This window comes from Teleopsis dalmanni, chromosome 2 (assembly GCF_002237135.1).
Source record: "Teleopsis dalmanni isolate 2A chromosome 2, ASM223713v2, whole genome shotgun sequence".
Classification (NCBI taxonomy): Eukaryota; Metazoa; Arthropoda; class Insecta; order Diptera; family Diopsidae; genus Teleopsis; species Teleopsis dalmanni.
Window position 1 is genome coordinate 101,352,378 of NC_051847.1, and position 9,491 is coordinate 101,361,868.

General features: G+C 38.8%; 1 protein-coding gene across 1 annotated transcript in view; it reads right to left on the reverse strand.

Moving 5' to 3' along the window:
- The window catches only part of LOC119686205 (kinesin-like protein KIF17), a 223,738-nt gene that overhangs the window by 18,787 nt on the left and 195,460 nt on the right, over positions 1–9,491 (reverse strand). The window lies entirely within an intron of this gene.

Genomic DNA, 9,491 nt, shown 5'->3' on the forward strand with positions numbered 1-9,491 from the left:
TAATATTAATTATACATTAAAACGAATATTTAGGTAATTGGATTAAACGAGTTAATATAAGTAATCTTTAGAATTATTTAATATATTCAAATTAGTAATCAAAATGAATCAAAAATTTTTGATACACATACCAAACAAAAATTCAAAAAATAAATTATGAATTAATATATATATATGTAATTATTCAATTAATTAATATTTCATTCATGTAAATGAAATAGTTGTATGATGTGTTGCGCACGAATCTTTCAAGCGCAAAAGGGATTTTTAAACTTGAAGATCTCGTTTGAAAACTACACTTTAGGTGTGCGGAACAGTGATGCACAATTAATTCCTTCATTCATTCATTCTTCTTTTGACCAGCAGCGCGCACACATCATAAAGTACTAGCGTAATTTTTAAAAGTAATAAAACTAAATCTAAATTGATATTAAAAGTTATGCTTTACTTCGCTTGATGAATTATTTCCATATTGGTGACCCCAGACAAACATGAAGTTGCTCAAACATTGATAGCGGTGCTGAATAAACCTCATAATCCTGATTTCCAAGCGCAGTTCAGAAACTCCAACATCACAACTAATCAATCAATGTACGATCATGTGGTTTGTAGCCTTGACAGCGCTACATTAAAAAACATAGCAAACATTGTCCGAATTCCTCCATTATCTGGAAAATATGAAGCAATAAAAAAACCCTGATCCAGAATTATGCCGATTCAAAATGCCGAAAGCTGCGACGCTTGGTGCAAGAATGTCAATTAGGCGACTTAAAACCTTCTTAGCTACTCAGAATAATGCGCAATTTGGCTAGCGGGGAAATAAAAGACGAAGCTAGAAAACAATTGGCATTCAATCGGTTACCTGATGCTGTTCGGGATGTAGTATCAATCGCAGATGTCGACCTAGTTCACTGCTAAAAGAATTCAAAAAAATGATGATTTCAATATTCAACCACAAAATTAGAGGTAATCAAACCGCTGTCCAGCATCATACTGCTACAACAGGTCAGCCGGTTTATTCATGTCAAAGATGACTTAATCCATAGAAGCTCCAAACAGCAAAACGCGAATTTGAATACATGCTAAAACAGGGCATATGTATACTGTCGCAGAGTGAGTGTACCAGCCCATTAAATATGGTCGAAAAAAAGAATGGGATTTGGCGACCATGTGGTGACTATCGACGTCTTAATGCGCAGACAATACCCGATCGGCACCCAAAACCCAACGTGCAAGATTTCGCGCAGACATTAAGCGGTAAGTGTATCTTTACAACACTGGACTTAGGCATATTATAATATACCGATTGCGACTGCGGATAGAAAAAAAACAGCCATCACTACTTTATTTGGCTTATTCGAATTCAATGTCATGACCTTTGGAATCTGTAATGCTGCTCAAACCTACCAACGTCACATGAACCAATTATTTAGAGGACTCAACCTTGTGATTTGTTACATTGATGACATCTGTATCTCTTCAGTAAATGAAGAAATGAGAACATTACCAACACATACGCATAGTATTCGAGCGACTTCAGCAGTACGGACTTAAGCTGAACGTTTCAAAATACGTCTTTGGCTAACAAGAAGTAACGTTTCTCGGTCATACCATCAACCAACAAGGCATATGTTCACCAAAGGAGAGAGTAGAAGCAATACATAACTTCCCAAAATGAAACACGATTCAGGTGTTAACACAATTTCTAGCTACGATTAATTTCTATCGAAGTTTAATACTTGGTGCAGCTACAATTCGAAATACAATGCAGTAACTTATAAAAACCAATAAAAAGAATGACAAAACTCGATGGACAGAAGATGCAGAATCAGCTTTTGTCACATACAAAAAAGCACAAGCAAGTGAATAGTAGGTGCAGCATTGCGCCACATACCAAATAGACAGATCGAAGCTCTCGGTTTTTAATCAAAGCATCTAACCGAGACACAAAAAACGATACAGCACATATGACAGAGAATTGCTTGCCATTTACCATAAAACACTTTGTACACATGATCGAAGGTAGAAAATGAAAAGTTTTGACAAACCACAAGCCTATCATTTTTGAGTTCTTACAGAAACCCGAAAAGACGTCACCAAGGCAGTTAAGGTACCTGGATTTCATAAGACAGTTTACGACAGACATACAACACATCGATGAAATAAATAGTTACGAACAGATCGATTTCAACAAGTTAGCTAAGAGCCAGAAAGACCCTGCTGAATTATTAAACCTGTTAACTAAAAATGAGACATCGTTGGAACTCAAGTGGATCTGTATGCCAAACTCAACGAATTCAATTGCATTCGATCTGTCAACTGAACGAGCGTGTCCCTTTGTTCCTCAAGGACATCGACATCAAATTTTCCGGGCGATACACTATCTGGAGCATCCAGAAAGTAAACCATCGATGAAACAAATATGTGAGCGTTTCGTTCGACCAGGCATGAAAAAAGACATAACGACAATGGTAAAATCTTGTCTTCAATGCCAATGCACCAAGGTGTCCAAATATAATTAAACAATATAACTAAACAATACTTCGTAGTTTCAAGTTACCAGAGCAGCGATTTTTCTCATTGCATATCGATATCATAGGATCATTGCCGATGTGAAATGGATTCATCTACTGTTTAACGGGCATTGATCGCCATATTAGATGGCCAGTTACTGTCCCTATGTTGGATATTAATGCAAGGACAGTGACGGCATCATTAGTGTGTGGCGACAGTACAACAAAGATGTCAACCCAGAAAATAACCAATTGTCATTATTGCTGACCGTGTACATATCGACATCATTGTGATGCCAATGGATAAAGGGTATCGCTATTGTTTAACAATGATTGATCGTTTTTCAAGGTGGCCTAAAGCTATACCTTTAAAAGACATTACGGCAAATACCATAGTATCTGTTTTTTGGTCAAACTGGGTGGCGAGATTTGGATGCCCGCAAACCATAACAACGGACCGGGGCCTACAATTTGAATCAGCTTATTTCAAAGCCATGACCAAAATGATAGGAGCAAAACACGTCCACACCACGTCATACCACCCACAGGCAAACGGTATGATTGAACGCTGGCACCGTTCTTTAAAAGCAGCACTTATGTGTCACGAAGTAGAATCCTGGACAGAATTACTACCAACAGTCCTGCTAGGCCTACGAACGAGTTTCAAAAAAGATCTGCAAACTTCAACTGCTGAGATGCTGTATGGTTCCCCGATTCGACTACCGAACGAGTTTGTTGAGGACGACCAACAATGCACCAGCCCGCAGATTTTCATAGAGGAGTTTTGCAAACACATGCGATTAGTGCGACCGATTCCCGCAACACATCACCGGAACAATGTTTCATTTGTGTTGAAAAACCTCTACAACTGTTCACACGTCCTGCTTAGGACTGATTCTGTTTGTCGCCCGTTGGAGCCACTGTACACTGGACCATTTAAGGTACTCAGTAGACCAACGGACCGAACTTTCGTAATTGACATCCAGGGAAAAGAGACCACAGTTTCAGCAGAAAGGCTCAAACCTGCTTTCATTACTAAAGAAGTAGATGTGAAGGAGGCAACGAAGAACCCACACACGCACGTAAAGAGAAACCAGGTGAGGTTTTCACAATAGACAATACTGGAAGGGGGGTACTGTGGCGACAGTACAACAAAGATGTCAACCCAGAAAATAACCAATTGTCATTATTGAAGGAAAAAGACACCTGGCAATGCTGAAAAGATAAAAGCACATAAACTGGTCACCTTAACAACAAATGAAAGAATGAGAGGCAATTGATAACAACAGTTAGTTGATGGTTAATTTTCCTAGAGTAAACTTGTATTATTTTGTAGTTTGAAGAAGGTAGTTTTGTATAATAGTGGATGTTAAATAAAGTAGTCAAAAGAAACGACTAAAAGTGGAAGGCTGGTGTGTCTTCTGAAATAACAATCGACCAAGGCCGACAATTCGAGTCAAAATTATTCAATGAACACACGAGGCTAATTGATAAAAACACCTTAGAACTAGTTGATGTCATCAGCAAGCAAATGGAATTGTCAACCGTTTTCACCGCACACTTAAAACAGCTTTAGAGTGCAGATCCAAGCAAATGTGGACTGACTACCAGTGGTACTTCGCGCTCAGAGCAACGTATACAAAACTATCAAGGTAACTCTTGCAGAAATAATTTATGAAACGACACTTAGACTACCGGGTAAGTTTTTCGAAAGTTTTAGTAAAGACAATATGTACACACAATCACTGCGAAAAGTAATGAAGCAAACCAATTCGTATCTAAAACATTTGTACAACAGGATTTTAAAAAATGTACTCATGTTTATCTAAGCGATGACACTGTTCGACCACTTCTCAAAGCACTTTATGAAAGACCATTTAAGGTAACTGATCGCGATGATAAGCTGATGATCATTAGTAGTAATAAAACTAAATCTTAGTTGATATTAAAAGTTGTGTTTTACTTCGCGTAGAGCATTATCTCCATAACTGATTTCCTAATTTGTGATGACAATGTACCAACAATGAAATTAATAAACAAAGCATCAAAAATCGTTGTGAGGAACGGACGTGACGCCATCAACAACAGAATAACCATGCATTTGTCACGGTACAAGGATAGAATACTGTTATACGATGATCGAATAAAACGATATAATGAATTGCGATAAGTGTTATTTTTTAAAAAATTTCATTTTAAATTATTCAACTTTTTGAATTTACATATTTTGTTTTTATTTTTATTGAATTTGTTTGACTTTGTGCGCTTTTTTGTTTTGCAAAATAATTGCACACATATAAAATCAGCTGATAGAGACAGCAATTGAAATTATTAAACAGAAACATTATAAAGTGAATAAGTGTTACAAAACGATCAAATAATTAGATCAATTGTTATACAAAAACCTAAACAATCGTGTAATCTTGTACACTGATTTAGCAATTTAGCAGAATATTTTAATTTAATTAGCAAATTTTAAATTTATTAGCAAATTTTAATTTTTACTTGAATTTGGAATTTTGAGCATTTGAAATTTACAGGTATTAAATTATTTTAATTTAATTAATTTAGGATACCCTTTTAATTTAATTAAATCTAATTAAATTAATAGGGTATCGAAAAGGTATGAGTGGGCAAAAAACATCACCTCTGCGGAAACAAAACGCAGTACAAAAAACAATGGAGAAGGAGGTATTAAACATACCTTTATCCCCCAAGCCTGATGATAGTGTAGAGGATAAGCTGGTACAACTATCTGCGATGATGGAATCACAAAGGCATATTAATAAGGATATGCGGGATCTGCTTGCACAGATAGTTAAGATGTATAAGACGGAACAAGAAAGGGGGCCACAAGTGCCGTTGGTGGCTAAGAGTGTAGCTTCCATTAGCGTGCAAACTCAGGGAGCACTAAAGCGTGCTGCGAAAGAAAAACCGAACGGTCCACCACCCAAAGTCCAAATTAGAGAAATTGGAAGTAAGGAGCAGGAAACGAATTTTCACAAATGGCAGCTAGTGCAAAAGAAAAAAGGGAAAACTGTGCCAAATCTGGACCTCATTAAAGCGCCTAGAGTAAAACCGGAAGCAATTCTCATTAGTAAGACGGCAGACAAGTCTTACGCTGAAATGTTAAAGATCATTAAAACAAAACCAGAGCTACAAAAATTCGGAAAAAACGTGAACAAAATCCGAAAAACTAAAGAGGGGGAAATATTGATTCAGCTTACCAAAGAAGCTGGAAATTTAGCGAAGGACTTCTGCAATGAAATGAAAAACACACTTCAGAATTGTGCTAGTGTAAAATCTTTAACACAGCACACCCTAATAGAATGCAGGGATTTGGACGAGATAACATCCAACGAAGAGGTGCGCGCGGCGATTGCTGATCAATTTCCAGCAATAAATGTAAGTGACATCAACGTCAAGTTTTGGCGTGCCGCAAGGGACAGCACAAGATCAGCAATTATTGACCTTCCTACTAAGGATGCCAGTATATTGATTGCAGCTGCCTCAGTCAGAGTTGGCTGGGTACGCAGTAGGATCAGAAAGCATATCACACCCATGAGGTGTTTCAAATGTCTTCAATTTGGACACGCTGCTAGACAGTGCAAAAGCGATAATGACAGATCAGGCACATGTATGAGATGTGGACAAGATGGTCACAGGGCAAAAACGTGCTCGGCGCAACCAAAATGCATCCTATGTCCGGAAAACTGCAACGGTGGCAATCTACACTACTCAAGAAGTTCCAAATGCGAATTCTACAGGAAGGCTATACAGGAGCTTAAGTCCAAAAAATGATTAAATTTCTGCAATTGAACCTAAATCGATGCGAAGCTGCCCAAGACCTTTTATCCCAAACAGCTTTGGAATTAAAGACAGATGTACTCATAATTAGTGAGTTTTACAAATCAAAAGAAACCTCCAAATGGGTACAAGATACTACTGCAAAGGCTGCCATTTGGCTAGGACAGGACATAGTGTTTGAACCAAGAGTATTGATACAAAAAGAAGGTCTAGTACTTGTCAGAATCCGGGGTATCTATGTGTGCAGCTGTTACATATCCCCAAATATCTCCCAAGAGAGATTTGAAGAGTTTCTTGATAGGCTATCAGGAACAATCAGAAACAAAACTCCCATCATTGTTGCAGGGGATTTCAATGCTTGGGCAGTCGAATGGGGCAGTAGTAATACAACGCGCCGAGGTAGAGCCCTATTAGAAACGTTTACCTCACTAAACCTAATACAACTGAACAATGGGCATAGCCCAACGTTCGATAATGGTAGAGGCGTTTCCTACATAGATCTCACCTTTGTCAGCCCGTCATTAGTAAGGGGTTCGCAATGGAATGTAACAAACCACTACACCCACAGCGACCATCATGCAATTCTTTTTTCCTTATCGCTAAAAGAGAAGTTTGTTTTGAAAAAATCGCAGAGAAAAGCACAGCAAATAGGCTGGAAAACTAAGTATCTTGACACAGAGATAATGGAATTCATGACCGAAAACATGAGTTTCGGAGTCGGGGATGCTTTTGAAAAATCAAATCACCTTATGAAGGAATTATGCAACGTCTGTGATGCATCAATGCCAAGAAAAGGCAGAGGTAATGGGCGCCCATCAAACTATTGGTGGACGGAAGAAATAGCTTTACTAAGATCTCAGTGCTTTGCCTCCCGTAGGCAATTCCAACGTCACAGATCGGGAGTAGATGCGGAAAGGCTTCTACAAAAATACCGAGAGAACAGATCTAAACTTAAAAAGGCAATTATTAGGAGTAAGAATAAAGCTTTTCAAACTCTGATCAATGATGTAGACCAAAATGTCTGGGGCGATGGCTACAAAATAGTAATGCGTAAATTTAAGAGGTTAAGAGGCTCGGTACCTTCATGTCCTAAAATAATGGCGAATATCGTGAAACATTTGTTCCCAAAAAAGGGAGAACTTAGAATTTTAATACCGATAAACACCGATTTAAATGAGATACCTCCGGTTACAAATTCTGAAGTCATAGCCGCTTCTTCCAGAGTTAAGCCCAATAAATCTCCTGGTTTGGATGGAATCCCCAATACTGTACTGAAGAAGGCAATACAAAAACAAGCTTCTATATTTACGGATGTTTACAACAGCTGCCTACAGGAAGGAATCTTCCCTTCGTGTTGGAAAAAGCAAAGATTGGTGCTTATTCCTAAAGGTAATAAGTCCCCAGAACTGCCATCATCTTATAGACCTTTATGCTTATTAGACACTGCAGGTAAGGTCCTTGAAAGAATTATAAGTTCTAGATTAGAAAAATTCACAGAGGCAAGACAGGGTCTATCAAATAACCAATTTGGCTTTAGACCTAAACGCTGTACTGTTGATGCTGTACTACATGTATGCAACATTGCAAAGGAAGCTACTAAGGGCGTAAGGTGGCTAGGTGGTACTAAAAAGTACTGCGCGGTAGTGACCTTAGATTTTAAAAATGCTTTCAACACTGCTGAGTGGAGTAGCATCTTAAATGCACTGATGAAAATGAGAGTCCCAGAATATCTTTTGAAAATTATAACATCATATTTTAAAGACAGATTACTCTTATATGATACAGAATCCGGACCCAAAATATATACGATTACGGGAGGGGTCCCCCAGGGATCAGTTCTAGGGCCAATTCTTTGGAATATCATGTACGATGGTATCCTTCGAATTGAAAAGCCGGACGGAGTGCACGTAGTTGGGTATGCAGATGATATTGCAATAGTAGTGGTTGCAAAAACTCTAGACGAAGTGGCTAGGAATTGCAGCGCTACTATTGCAGCAGCTAAATCGTGGCTGCAATACAGCGGATTAGAGCTTGCTGAACATAAAACTGAGGTGCTATTAATTAGCAGTAGGAAAAAGATTGAACAACTCTCAATTAAAGTGGGTGGAGTAGATATACAATCTAGCCCCCAACTTACATATCTTGGTGTAACCTTAGATAGTAGGTTGAGTTTCAAAACTCACCTAAAACAATCGGGAGATAAAGCATCACGTGTCTGCAACGCATTATCTCGATTAATGCCAAACATAGGAGGTCCCAAGGACACCGTTAGAGTTCTTTTAGCATCAGTCTCCAAGTCGGTGATGCTTTATGCTGCTCCGGTGTGGGCACATGCTACAACCATTAAGTCGTATTCACGTGTAATGAAAAGTGCACATAGATTGTCAAACCTACGCATCTGCCGTGCTTACCGTACAGTATCGGACGATGCTGCGGGAGTATTGGCTGGACGCATGCCAATAGACCTTGAAGCGTTCTTGGCCAGAGACAATTTCTTACAGCGCTCTCGTCGGCGAACGACTGAAACTGGGCAATCTCTGGCAGAGTCTTATCTAGATATAAGAGACAAATACCTTAATGAATGGCAACATAGGTGGGACCATTCCCAAAAATCAAGATGGACGCATTCGTTAATTCCAAATATAAGAGTTTGGATTAACCGAGGATCTGGAGACTTGGGATTTCAATTAACACAGTTTCTTACGGGGCATGGCTGCTTCCGTGAATACTTATACCGGTTTAGGCTAGCAAGTAACCCGTACTGCCCGTCCTGTTCAGATAAAATTGAGAGTCCTGACCACATAATTAGAGACTGTATAAGATTCGTAGATACTAGACAAAATCTAGAGACACTAATTGGGGAATCCAGCCCTTCTACTATGGTAATGCAGATGTTGGCAAGCATCGAAGAATGGAGCTTTTACAAGAGCATAATCTCTAGAACAATAAATACTGTTAGAGCGGACGAAATACTTAGTACACAATCGGAGTGAATGCACGCTAAGTGCTCTTCTAACCTGCCCTGTGAAGGAATACCTTAATTGGTCGTACTGCAGGGATTTTCAGGATTTTGAGTGAGAATGTAGGGGACTTTTTAGTCCGTAGGCATGTATGACTCAATTTGAGTCGTGCATGAATCGGGCATGCAAATGGTACGGGCCATTTGTATCT